Below are 12001 nucleotides of genomic sequence, written 5' to 3'. Positions count from 1 at the left end.
AAGCCCTTGTCTAGCATCCACAGTCAGTGCCACAAAAGCAAAACAAAAGAAATCTAATAGAGTTGTCTACAAAAATCCCCAAATACAACTTTATTTTTCTACACCCGATAAAAGCGATTCCTAATTTCATTTTAAAGGTTGTTCGGAAACATATGCCAAGAGCGTCCATTAAACATAAACCTCTGGAAACAAGAGGCTCCTGTAAGCCAGCCCCCATACCCAAGAGTAGAGACACACGGTGAGTAACATAGTCCTTGCTGATAGGAAGCTCCCAGGTAATCAGGGATTCGGGAGAGCTAGGGAGGCCGTCACATTCCCCCACGAAGACACATAAGCAGCTTTCTGTGGTGGATCGTTAATGCCCATTTCATCTGCTTCTAAGCGCTGCACTCATGAGCTGGTGGAAGTGAAAAGAGCCCAGCGCGGTCACCTGGGATTATGATGTGGTTAGCGTGCTAGTGGTCAGGAAAGGGCGTTCTAAATGAACCAGTTGTACCTCATCGCAGCCAGGAAACGGCTGCTGGATGTGGGAGATAGGTGCCCTGAAGGAGGTCTTAGAGGCTGAAGGCATCTTAGGGCATCGGTTTATTCTGGAGAGCTTGTAGCACTAAGAAGGTGTGAGGTCACCAGTGCATGATGCTGGAAGAGAACAATTAGGTCATCACTTAAAAATAAAAATAAAATGGGCTGGAGAGATGGCTCAGAGGTTAAAGTCACTTGCTGCTCTTGCAGAGGACCTGGGTTCAGTCCACATGGTGGCTCAGAACCACCCCTAACGAGTTCCTGGAGCTACTGTGCTTTCTTCGGGCACGGCGAGCATATGGTGCACATCATGGCTGCTGCTCAGACAAAACACTCGTACACATAAAATAAAATAATCTCTCTCTTTTTTTTGAGACAATTTCTCTCTATGGAGTCTTGGGACTATGTAGACCAGGTTAGCCTTGAACTCATTGAAATCCATAGAGCCCACAGAATGAAGTCCCTAATGTTGTTCTGGTGAAAATAAATGGTATTATAAGTAAATGAAGAGAAATGATAGCTTTTCCTCATAGTGTAATTCCAAAAAATAAATGCAGAAAGAAGGGGCGTGATACAAAAATAACTGAAATGGAAACTCACAGTAGTGGCTGTAGGCATTTGAAAAATATTCCTACAAAATGTCTGTCAATCACAAAGGCTATGATAGTAATTCCGAGGTTGAGAGACTCTGGAGAGCCCACGTTAACTAGGACTTTTGGGTTGACAAAGAGACACAAGCCCATGACTTCCCTGTGAGAAGAGAACACTATCCCTTCTGTGTTGTTCTTGCTAAAAATAATGTTAACTTAATCATGAAGCAGCGCAGGGAAACCTAAACCCAGGAAAGATTTATATAAAATGTGGCTAGTATTCTTTGAAGTATCCATGCAGCAAGAGAGAAAAAAACCCCACAAAAACAAAGCAAAACAGAACAACAAAATTCCAGAAGCAAAAACAGAGGAACTGTCGCCAATTCAAGGACAAGGAACGGTGACAACTAAGGCCAGGGCACAATGCTCAATGAGTTCTTCGTTAGACTATGAAAGGGATGTTGGGGAAGAAACTGGAGAGATCCGGCAGACAGTCAGACAGTCGGGACTGTACCTCTCCCTCAAGGCAAACGCCCTGGCTTTGATGGATATCCCGTGGCTCAGTAAAGTATTAAAGAAGATGACTCCGGGGGTGGTGACACATACCTGTAATCCCAGAAGTTGAAAGACTGAAACTGGAGAGACAATGTTCCAGGCCAGCCTGGGCTACTTAATAAAGGTGCCACCTCAAAAACATAACAAAATTATCCTTGGTTCAAGTCCCAGAGCTGAAACAAACGAAAACAGGGCTGGGCCATGTCTCAGTGGGTAAAGTGTTCACCACGCAAACTTGAGGACCTGTGTTCTGATCACAGAACCCTAACAAGCTGGACGTGGTAGTGTGTGTCTGCTGTGGTCCCAGAGTTCCCACAAGACGGAAGAAGGCAGAGGTGGAAGGATCCACAGATCACGAGCCGGTCACCCCGGTGTTCCCAGATGCAAACAAGAGACCCTGTCTGTCTCAAACACCCGACGGAGTAGCCGAGGACCCAGGAGCATAGCCACGGATAGGAGGACTATCTCTTCATGATGAAAGGCTATTTCATTTAAAAAGTGGCGTTTCGGTCTTGCGCTGTGGCTCAGGGGCAGAGCCCTTGCCTAGCACACGTAAGGCCCTGGGTTTAACCCCCAGCCCTGCCAAACAATTTGAGAAACGCCTAACATTTCTAAATGTATATTCACATAACAACAGCGTTTCAAAATATAAGAAGTAGATGGGTCCACAGCCGCCGCTGGTGGCATCTGCACCTTTCTCCTGAAGGGCTCGGATTGGCCAACAATGGAACCAGTTGGGAAGTCACGAACGACACGACGTAAACCAAATGGACCTGGCCGCCGCTTATTGAATCCTCCCCCTCCCCCGACTGAAGAGGACGCATGCTTTTCAAATATATCTGGACTATTCATTAATATGAGCCATATGCTTGACTATAAAAATCTTAATACATTTTAAAAGATTGAAAGAATACAGAGTGCGATACAGCCCCAACAGTATTAAATTAGGAACCGCAATGAAAAGTTATATGGAAAATTCCCCAAATGTCTTGAAAATAAACACACCTGTCTCTTGCAATCCGTGGGTCCAAAAATAGTTAGAAATTCTTTGAAAGGAATAATAATTGAAACCACATATTGACAATAGTGGTTTGGACATACAGCAGTATTTGGAAGGAAACTGATACTTAAAAAAATGTTTTAAAGATGTATTTTTTAATTGTGTGTGTATAGAAAAGGTTTTACACATATACACACACACACATGCAGCTATGGGTACCCAAGGAGACGCTGGCTTGGTCCTGTGGAGCTGGAGTTACAGGAAATGGTAAGCTTCCTGGTGCGGGTTCTCGGAACCAAAATTTGGTCCTCTGAAAAAGAGGTACGTTCTCCTAACCCTTAGTCATCTCTCCTGCCTCATGCTATGCCACACGGAACACAGAACACTTATTAACACACACACACACACACACACACACACACACACACACACACACACACACATACACACACAACCACCACCACCACCACCATATAATAAGGTAAACTTTAAATGAAAAAAACAAAAACAAAACAAAACACCCAAAACAGAAATCGGGCAACACAAAGAATACGTTACTCACAGGCAAACAACGCTTTAAGAGCTATTTCTTACCAACATTGACAACCCCCCAACATTGAAACAACATTTCAAACAAGATAAACAAATGACATCCCAGAGTTCTAGGCCCAGTGAACACAGCCAGGATAAATGAGCACGAACTAAAGATGTGCTTAGATGGAAGGAAACAAAGAGAACACACTGTTGGGAGCCTGACTCTGGGAGAGCTGCTGGAGTTCTTCAGAGCCAGGGCAAAGGAGGCCAACAGGATACAGGGGGACCGACCAGGGAGGGAGAAGAGGGTGAGCCAGAGCCAGCTAGGAAATACTTGGGACTGCTCTTACTCTGAGTTTTCCCTGCTGTTGGATGGGAGCTGGTGGGATAGCTCAGCGGGGAAAGGTGCTCGCTGCCAAGGCTGACGACCTGAGTTCAATACCTGGAACCCACGTGGTGGAAGGAGAGAAGTGACTCCTGCAAACTGTCCTCTGACACCCACAACTGTGCTGTGGTGCATGTGTCTCTTCCCCCCAAATAAATGCGTGTAATTTAAAAGCATCTGAAATGCTTGAGGGTTAGAGGCAAAGGCTATATTTTTTTTGTCTGAAAAAAAAAAAAAAAGACAACTTCATTGTGAAGTGAGAAGCGAGGGGGAAACATAGCAATGGTGTTCCGGCGCTCCCTTTGAACTGATGAAGCTCTGGCAGCCCGTAGACCGCCATCTCAAATATACAAGTTGTAACCCCCTCAGTACTCACCAAAAACTGTCCAAGATGATAAACCAATACATAGGAAACTGAAATAGGAACAAAGGACACAAAGAGGAGGAAAAAGCCATAGACCCACATTCTAACATATTATTATATTATAATGTATTATTATATCAAACGCTCCTATGTGTAAATTGTTACATGGGATTTTTTAAAGTTTATGTTACTTTATGTGTGGTTTTGCCTGCACACACACACACACACACACACACACACACATATCATCATGTGGATGCTGGAAGTTGAACCCAGGTCTTCTGTAAGAGCAGCAAGTTCTCTTAATCCCAGAAGATTTTTTTTTTAAATGAACCAGTTGTAGCTAGGCTAAAATGATAGAAAAAGATATAGCATAAAAATGATAGTCACAAGAAAACGGAATTTTTGTATCAATAGCAGCCAAAATAGATTTCAGAGCAAAGAAAACTATCAGACACAAACATATTATATGATAAAAACATCAGCTCACCCAGAATAGTGCATTTACTTTTTCAGTACTTTTGAAATTATTTCTAACTACAAGGATTTATTTGCTTATTTCTTTTTTAGTCTCAGATTCAAAAGACAGTTTACTAAATAAATAAATATACAAATTATACCTTAGGAGACAATGTTCACAGTGCACATATCTGATACATAAAAGCCTCTATGTTCAAATAAATATAGTAGGCACTTAATAATTAAAAGGCAAACAGAACGATTTAAAAGGTCTAGTGGGTACGATGGTGCATGACTGTAGTCCTAGGTGTTCAGAAGGTGGGAGTGAAAGAGCAGCTTAGGCTGAAGAACTTGAACCCACCCCAGAGAACACAGCAAGACCCCGTCTTCACACACGAGAAGGCCAGCCAGAGGACTCAACGGGTAAAAGCACTTGCTATACAAATGTAAAGACCTGAGATCAATGCCCGAGATCCATGTAAAGACGAAAGGTGAGAACCAACTCATAAAAGCCGTCTTCTGACCTCCACATGTGTACCATAGCGTGCATGTGTGTCCACACTGACACATACACAGCTGGATGCATATGTGCCCACATGATCTTCTTTAAGTCCCCTGGGACAGGGACTGTAAAGGAAGATACATAAATAACCGGTAAACATCATTAAACATCACGCAGCAAACAAAGCCAGGTGGGACACTGTTTGCCTCCACTTAGAAGACCTAAAAAAAAAAAAAAAAAAAAAAAAAAAAAAAACCAAAGACTTCCACCTCCAAACATAACCAGATGTTTGGGAGAAGGCGGGGCGGTTTAGGGCTTTTTGCTTGCTACCTTTTTGCAAAATTTTTTGAGGCAAATATCTTGTTACATAGCTTCAGTTTGCCTCAAAATCTTACTCTCCCACGGTCTCTTGAGCCCTGGCATGTGCCATCATACTAAGCAAGGGAATTCTTACAGCTTTGCTGGAGGGACTGTAAAAACCGCCAGAGGCAGCAGTACGAGCCTATTGTACCCACTACTTGGAGACCAGGATTCCTTGAGCTCAGAAGTTTCAAGTCCGTCCGAGCAACACAAGAAACTGTCTCAAAGTGACAATAAAAAATTTAGCCATTTTGGAAACTTGCCGGGCAGTACAGCTGTCAGAATGCTTCACATTCTACACATATCATCGACATTGTTCCCTGCCTGGGAACTGTATCTCCATGTTAAAAAAAAAAAAAAAGGAAGAAAAACCCGAAGGCGTATTGCAACATTGTTGACAACGCTACACTTCTTATTGCTAAGGTCCGGAACTCTTCGCCTTGCCTTCTAAGCGTCTAATTGATCTGGCCTCCATCTGCCTTTCCTGTGATCGCTCATTCTGTCCTCCTCGTTCACCATGAAGCTACAGGGACTTTCTGATTCGTGCCTAGTCCTGGGACTTCCAGGGTTGTTTTGTTTTGTTTTGTTTTTAAAGCTGGAAACAGGATTTCTACAGCTCTTGGCAAACGTAACTTGTTATTCCTTGTCTTCTTTCTGTCCTCATCTCCTCAGCGTTCTCCTGCCCACTCCAAAGTGAGTACTTTCCAGTTAACTTTTGGCATTACCCTATTTATTTCCCTTTTAGCACTGCCAATTTTTTTAAATTTACATTTTTATTAAATTTATTTTTATTATCTGTTAATTTTGTGTATCTTAATTTTTTATTTAAATGTATTTTTTGAGAATTTTGTAAGAGTTACACGTGTATTTACACGTTCCATTTTCAATGTTTCCTGTCTTTTTGTGTGTTTGTATGTGCATGTGCATGTCACTCTCTACTGTTTTTTGTTTTGTATGGTTTTGGTTTTGGTTTTGAGAGAGAGTGCATCTCACCCAGCCTGAAGCATGCTGATTCAGCGAAGCTGGCCGGCAAGCCCCAGAGGGCGTCCTGTCTATGCCTCTCCAGCACTGAGATTTTTATGTGCGTGTTCAGTTGTGTAGCAAGGGCTTTACCACCACAGTCTACCTCTATGCTTTCTTCCCTTTCTACTACATCGTAAGCTGATGATGAACTTGCCTGTAGGACATGCCAGCACCCGTCCAGGAGGCTGAGGTAGAAGGACTGTCGGTTGTTTGACCCCAGGATGAGCTACGAGAATAAGAACCTATCTAAAATAAAACACTGTACTCGCATGGTCTGGAATAGAGCCTCCACATAGAAAGCACTTGGTAAACACTGTTGATTGAAAGGATGAAGCACCTTCTGTGGGTAGACAAAGGGCAGAGGCAATTCCTCAATGAATGTAAGAAACACACGCCTTCCGTCCATTGCATTGGCAAAAGCACCCTAGAATTTTTTTTTAGAAGAATTTAATGCACAAACTGAGGAAAAAAAATATATCATGGCTCTAAAATCCTGATTCTGAAGTATTCAGATATGCAGGTCTGAATGTTTAGCATGTGCGAAGCCATAAATTCATGGTTCGTACCCCCAAATAAATGGATAGACAGTGCTGAAATACGAGACATTACCTGGAATTAAGAATATTGCAAAAGTCTGGAATTATGAACGAGAATGTGTATCAACCGTTTGAACCTCCCAGACATATTGTATATGGGCTAAACTTTCCACATAGGTGCCACATTTCATGGGATTTACCCACAAAAGCGAGGGTTGCCGATACTGACAGAAGATGGAGTTGAACGTTCCGATACATAAAAGCACAAAATAAGAGGGGCTGATACGTTACAAAAAGCACATGAAGCCATTCATAAAAATGCACACACATCAAGAGAATATGTAGGACAGTATTTAATGTGTGGTGTTAGGACTTGGGTTTGTGACTGCCCTTAGGAGGTCTTGACTAGAGGGGACAGAGGGTCTTTTCCGTGCCTGTCATTTTTTGTTTCTAGACCTAGGCTCTGTTTTTCTAGGAGGAGGCACAGTGAAAATTCATTACGCTAAATACTTTCTGTGTGTTTCCTCTCAGTAAAATTTTAACTTAAAGTCTATCCACGTATGGACTATACACTTTAAATCCCACACTCAGCAGAAAGGGCTGGGGGAAAAATGACCAAAAATTCAATGTCTTCCAAGCTGGGGCAAATGAGACCCTTTCTCAAAAGAAAAACAAAAAGGAAAGTCTAAATATGTCGGGAATATTTAGGAGTTTGGGGCAGAGTGAAAGATATGAAGACAGCGTTTAAAATAACCAAACATCACCCTCGACAGCATGAGAAAGATTCCCTGTCTTCCACCAGAGACAGATTCATTCAGCTCTCCAAGAATCCCTGCTAGTGGAAGAAGCTAATTTTTATTTTACCAGTTGAAAAAGACTATTTTTAAATGCAAGGAGTGGCTCACCCTGCACCCCGAAACATGCACAACAAGATCTAAACAGTGAATTAGAACATTTCATATTTAGGACTCTTTCTCCAAGCGAATTCTTTCTAAAGAGTACCCAGGACTGAAGGGAGGAATTGTACAGGGACAGGTGATGACTGAGTCGCTGGCTCCCCAGAAGGCGATTTACAACAGCATCCTCTCTGCCTTTGCTGAGGCTGGCCAATAAGTGGATCAAACCCTTGCCCTGTCCCAGTGCCCACTCCTCTGCTTTTCCTCAGGCGAGCTGCCTTCCAGCAGAAAGCATCCCCCTGACAGCACTACCCATGCTCACTAGAGCCAGCTACAGCTACACAGGGATTTAAACTGGACTCAGACTCTGGCTGTACAGCCAGTTCTGGTTTCTTCCAAATCTGAGTAAAACTTCCCCACCAAAGGGAAGCAGATCCTCTCGACTCTCAGTCTTCCTCCGAGCACACTCTCCTCCAGAGATCAGTCTTTCTGGACTCAGTCAAAGGTACCACTTGTCAGAAGCACTGTCGCAGACATCTGAGCTTTCTGGTTCCCTGTTCCCACTTCTCTTCTCTAACAACTCTTCAGTGTGGCTAACATCCTGGCTCTGGATCTCGACTGCTTCTGTCAGTCTGAACCCTTGACTCCTTAGCTTCCCAACTCCGACTGTAACCCTGGCAAGTTTGCCTGATGCCTGAATGCCTCCCCATGGGCATCAGTGCTTGAAAGAGAAACGGTCCTAGTGTGAGTGACATAGGACATGTTGGACCTGTTTCCACTTTGAGGTGCCTCCAGACTCTCGCAGAACCTGGAAGACCCCCTTTCAAAGCCCTACACAGAGTGAGCGTCTGCACTCGACAGAATAACAGCCTATTAAAACCAACTGTCACCATTTGGCTGCCCGTTTCCTTATGTCTGATCTGCAAGCATGCTAGAGCAACAGCATGCAGTGTTTGGTTTCCTGAGCACACAAAATTCTGCTTTGGAAAGCCTCAACCTGAAGGAGGCTGAAACCAAATACCTCAACCTGCAATTTACTTCAGAGTTGAGAGTCTGTCTCTTTTCTTCATCTGTCTGACAGGATATTGGAGGAAGCAAATCAAAGGGCTATAATGGCTCCCATTCCAGGTAATTGCCTTCGCATGGCTGTCCTGATACAGACTGTGCCCAAAGCACAGCCATCAGCGCTAGCGTCTCAAGTGCAGCCCCGTGTCTTAAGAAGACGACACAGACACACTTCACACAGACATCTGCACCTTCAGGGTGGCTCTCACCCCTTCCCTTCCCTTTCACAGAGCAGGTTGAGGCTGGCTGGGTTTGTCTTTCTGGTGCTTTGTGTTGTTGGCTCTGCAACATGGCCGACTCCTCCCTGAGGGATCGTCTCCTTTCTGTCTCTATGTCAGTAGGGCCATCCTGCCACAGGGGAGGGTTCAGACCTTCAGCCTTCTCTTTCCCGCTGCTATTTTGTCCACCTGTCTGTAAGATGTGCTCAGTAGCCCGCTGCCTTTATAATCATTTAAGTGCCTAACCATTTTGTAAAGGTTTGTACCCAAATATCAACGGAAAGTGTGATTCTGAAATTCCAGCAAGCAGCGTGCGCCAGCACACAACTACTTAAATATCGAAACTGGAAGGAAATTTTGAAAGAAGCCAAGAAGCAAAAGTAAATTAAATACCGAAGACCACTAAGGGGATTTGACAAGAAAAGGAAATTATATACCCCCAACAAGATACATAACTACAGCATAGATATTAATGAAATTAATATTAATGAAAACACTCGCTGAGAAAAAGACGTTTCTTCTTCCAGCTAAGCTCACCTCGTACAGTACAGGGCATGTTCCAGGATTCGTCAGTAATCGCTCGCTATGGTCAACGAGGATAAATCCAGATGGAAAGAAGGGTACTGGAATCAAGACGTAGTTTTTAGATCTATGGTTCTTTAAGTAGAATGCAAGGATCTCTGGTGATCTGCGGAGAGGCTTCCAAATTACTCTGTAGGCTGGGTCAAAATGCAAGGCACACACAGTGCCCTGGATGATTTGGTTTGGTTTTCCTTTAAACCATATTTTCCACTGAAGAGTTCAATCAAATTTAAAAATAGCAAAAAGCATTGTTGAAGAGTTCAGAATAGTCAGAAGGAATTCGATAAAATACCTCCATAGTCTTTCTTTTCTTGCGTGTTTAACTGGCCAATAGGCTAGACTCTGGTTTGCTCACACAGTCTAAAGGACGAAAATTTTGAAACTCACCAATTCAGAGGAGAACATTGAAAATGGCATCCTTTGAAGACTGGAAGTAAGGTCCCTTCGTCACTGAGCTTCCCATTCCGGGTGACATTCGTTCCTGGCCCTGCCTACAGCTTGCAGCCAGAAGTGGCCACTGGCAGAGAAGCCGCTGGCTGGAGCGCAGCCCCAGCTAAGCTGCCTTTCCTCAGGTTCTCTTCCAGGGAGCTGGAGCTCAGGTGTGGGGTGAAGGGAGTCAAGTGACTGCAGCCTAGGCAGATCTGTTTTTCCTCACCCTAGCCCCTCAGCAAGTTAACCCCAGGAGAGCTGGGCTGCCAGAGAACGGTTCTGTGAGCTGTCTGAGCTGTCTGATGACTGGTTGTTACCCGCCCGGGATGATGAAGGTGCTGGGCTCACCGGATGCACAGAAAACACCAGAAAGTTTCATTCCTAGACTCTTCCTTTCCAATAAAGCAACATCTATACTTTACTGTTTGACCTATTTGCACAATAGTAGTTTTTTGTTTTTTTTTTTTAGAAGGATTTTAAAACAGGTGGGCTCCCTCGAGCTCAGGTAAACAATTCTGGAAGCTGACTATTCCGCACTGAGTGAATTTTACTGAAGGGTTTGCAGCATGGTCTCCCTGCCTGGTACTTCTGCTGTGTGTATAAAGCAGGAATTGTGAGTTCAGGTGCTTGTCTGTATTACCAGAGACTGTAAGCCACTTGTTCACTTATTTGGTACAGACCTGGCCAGGAAAGAAGGAAACTATTTTTCCCCCCTGCGTTGCTTGATAATGTGAAAATCACTTGTTCACTCTTTGATTATGATTAGAGAGGAAAAAAGAAGGAGACAAAGAACAAAACCAAACCCAACATCTGGATAGAATTTGGTACATACCTTCTGGGCCCTCGGTTCCTGGAGGTTTCAGCTAAGGACTCCCTCTTCTGAGGCTGCAGAGGCTCAAGGACTCAGACTGGTGGGTGGGAAATGGCACTTGGATGACAGCTCCTGCTAGTTGGTTTAAATAGGTTGTCAGGATGCTGCAGCCATGACCAAACCCTGCTAAGGGGAGGGGAGCAAGTGTCAAGCAGGCATGCTCACTTGTGTCTGGGGGGACACCTAGCAGGAGGCTGTTTGTCACTCATGTCTCCAGGCCTGGATGTGCTCCTGTGTATTTTGAGGTGGCTTTGCCTCCTGCAGGTAAAGCCCATGACCTTGCTCACATGCTTGGGAGAGCTGTGCTTGGCTTGTGTTCTAGCTCATTTTCTGGAAACCCATGGCACAGTAGGAAGAGGAGCAGAGGATCAAAGGGCTGGTTTCAGATCTAACGGCCACTCCAGAATCTATGATTTCAGCTGAGTTCTCTGCCCTCCCGGAGCCCCGGTGCTTTATCAGGAACAGGAGCAAATACTGCTCTCAGCAGAGACGCTGCCAGCTGAGTGGAGCTGGTGGGATCTGGTGGGGTCTGAGGCCCTGAATGGGGGTGGAGGTGGGGGTAAGGGATCCCAGTGTGGGAAGGAGGACCTGGCTGGCAGGAGGAAGTCAGCATTGTGGTTCATTCCTGGGCTGCCACCACTGGGGAGGTAGAGAAAGGAGGATCAGGGCATCCTAGGCTACACAGCTGCTGTGAGGCCAGTCTGGGCTACATGAGGTGAGGTCTTAAAAGCAAACAACTAAAACAAGAAAAAGGGGGCGGGGAATCAGAAGAAGAAGATTCGAAGATCCCAGAGGACTCACAGAATATGCACTGACTTATATCATGGGCCCAGGGAAGGAGCTCCATGGTTTTAAGTTCTGTGTCTTACTACAGTTCTCTGGAAAATGCTTGCTGTAAGGTGGAATGATGGGAAATGTGCTATACTGAAGACCAGAATGACAGTGACCCTACAAACTCCAGAGTCCTGTCAGGAAAATGTTCAAACCGGTGAAGTGGCTGTGTGTGCTGGGAAGGGAACGGAACTCAGAAAGTAAAGACGTTAGATCTTGGATGTCTCGTTCTGCAATTTCTCTGTAGCAATTTCTCCTGTGATACAAGTCTCCATTCTT

The 12001-nt window shown here is 44.5% G+C and overlaps 1 protein-coding gene across 1 annotated transcript in view; it reads right to left on the bottom strand.

The window, feature by feature from the left end:
* Asip (agouti signaling protein) overlaps nt 1-10934 on the bottom strand; it is a 79840-nt gene extending 68906 nt beyond the window's left edge. Inside the window, exon 1 of the mRNA XM_032902430.1 lies at nt 10853-10934. The gene's annotated coding sequence lies outside the window, so the exon portion shown is untranslated. The remainder of the gene's footprint in view (nt 1-10852) is intronic.
* Between the last annotated feature and the right edge of the window lie 1067 nt (nt 10935-12001).

Source organism: Rattus rattus, chromosome 5 (assembly GCF_011064425.1).
Source record: "Rattus rattus isolate New Zealand chromosome 5, Rrattus_CSIRO_v1, whole genome shotgun sequence".
Classification (NCBI taxonomy): Eukaryota; Metazoa; Chordata; class Mammalia; order Rodentia; family Muridae; genus Rattus; species Rattus rattus.
The sequence above is the reverse complement of the archived record's forward strand: the minus strand, read 5'-3'. Positions and strand labels throughout refer to the sequence as shown.